The sequence below is a fragment of the Triticum dicoccoides genome, chromosome 6B (assembly GCF_002162155.2).
Source record: "Triticum dicoccoides isolate Atlit2015 ecotype Zavitan chromosome 6B, WEW_v2.0, whole genome shotgun sequence".
NCBI lineage: Eukaryota > Viridiplantae > Streptophyta > Magnoliopsida > Poales > Poaceae > Triticum > Triticum dicoccoides.
Window position 1 is genome coordinate 678,968,635 of NC_041391.1, and position 2,380 is coordinate 678,971,014.

Sequence of the window (2,380 nt, forward strand, 5' to 3'; positions counted from 1 at the left end):
TGTATCGAAACATCTAAAAGGACATAGGCCTCCTTTGGTTCATATGATAGGAAAACCGTAGAATAGGAATGCCATAGAAAATAAGATGATATGCATCTCAAATTCTATAAGTAGGAATAGGAAAGGAGATGTCCTTTGATTCACATCATAGGATTTTTTTTCAATTGAGTCTAGGCTAATATTTATTTTCTTATGAAAGACGCAGGATATGAAGAATTCCTCCATAGGAATAGGATTCCATTTCTACGAATCAAATTGCTCTAAAGGTTTTTTTTTCTATAAAATCAAAATCCTATGAAATTCCTCCATACCAAAGGTGGCCATATATTTAGAAACGCAGGGAGTGGTATGGTCTAGAAAGTGGCTCATGGAGGGTAAACGAGCCGCTTGTCTATATAATTATGTATAATGTTTGGGTTTTTGTATAAGGTTTGGGGGACATCTACACAGTAAGTAGTCTGAGGTGCCTGATTTTACGATTACCTCGCTAGCTCCGTAACTAAATAAATCATCTTAAGAAAAAAAAACTTGCTTGTCCAGATGGTCCTGTCCTACAAGTAGTAATGGTTTGTTTGCTTGTTTCGGTCATGTACTTGATCATCACAATATTGTTTTTCTGTTTTGAGTGGATCATCACAATACTTAAAACTTTCAAACCAATAACCGTTATCAAGGTAATTATTGTAGCCACACCTGATTGATTTTTAATGTCAAAAGGTAGGGGGTCCCAAACTGTGCGTCTAAGGTCGATGGTAACAGGAGACGGGGGACACGATATTTTACCCAGGTTCGGACCGTCTCTATGGAGATAATACCCTACTTCCTGCTTGATTGATCTTGATGAATATGAGTATTACAAGAGTTGATCTACCACGAGATCATAATGGCTAAAATCCTAGAAGTCTAGCCTATGAGATTATGATTGTCCCCTATGGGCTAAACCCTTCGGTTTATATAAACACCGGAGGGGCAGGGGTTGTACAAAGTCGGTTACAAAGAAATGAATCTACATATCCGAATCGCCAAGATTGCCTTTCACGCAAAGGCGAGTCCCATCCGTACACGGGAAGAAGTCTTCTGTCTTGTATCTTCATAGCCCAACAGTCCGGCCCATGTATATAGTCCGGCTGTCCGAGGACCCCTTAATCCAGGATTCCCTCAGTAGCCCCCGAACCAGGCTTCAATGACGAGGTGTCCGGCACGCAGATTGTCTTCGATATTGCAAGGCGGGTTCCTTCTCTGATTTCTCAAAGTCCCTGACGTAAAGAGCAGTATCCGGCTTTTCATTTAATGTCGCGCTCATCAGCTTCTGCACCTTCATGATTTCAGCATCCACGTGTCGAGCGAATACGAGAGGTCGGGGCACTTTTGCACATACCACCCTGACCATGTGAGAAAATTGTCCATTTAAAGATACGGGGAACTTCAGATCTAATACACACCATCTCCCTCAAACGAGGAATCCTCGGAGCTCGCCCGCAGAGACCACCCCAACATGGCTAGCGCTCCCAGCTCTTCCTCCCGCCCCCCACGGCCCCCAAAAGTGTGATTGGGAAAAGTGCTCCGTATCCCATAATCAACTGGTGAAGTTGCAGACACATGGATTTCTTGCCCCCACGGATCTAGTCCCCGTTCGAGCCAGATTGGCTTCCTTCGACGGTGGGGAGCAGGCGGAGAATTTCCCCAACCCATCCAGGGGGGAGCGAGTATGCTTTGTTCCCTACTTGTTGAGTGGTGTCAGATTTCCAATCCATCCATTCCTCCGAGGTCTACTAGAGTATTATGGCCTCCAACTGCACAATTTCACTCCTGCCTCCATCTTCATATTGCGGGTAATGTTTCTCTTTGCGGGCTATTCCTGGGTTGCGAGACCCATTTTGAGTTATGGAAGAAGCTATTCTGCCTAGTCCGTCGTAATCAAGAGGGGTCAATATTTCAAGTGGGCGGCGCTGAAATATGGCGTATCGCCCGTATCGGATATCTGTCCGGCACGCCGAAGAAGACATCCGAAGAATGGCCTTCCGAATGGTTCGATATTGAGGACGTCTCCCTTCCCGAACCAGTCCGAATGGGTCTTCCTGAATTTTCAAGTGCTCCATTGAAGAAACGCCTCAGCTGGCGTCCCGGAGCCCCAGGGAGGGAGATAGCACAGAAGTCCATCAATTGATGACCAAGATAAAGACGCTCGCCTAGTCCGGATTGTCAATAGTCGAGGTTATTGCGATATCCATAATGTGGGGGGTCCAGCCACTCCAATACCGAGGGCGCCCTATGTGGCACTTCAACGGAGAGGATGACACCACCTGCTGCGGTCGAAAGGGTCCGGACACCCCCGCTGCTTTGGCAAAAATACTGTCTGGATTGTACAAAGGGGAGAAAG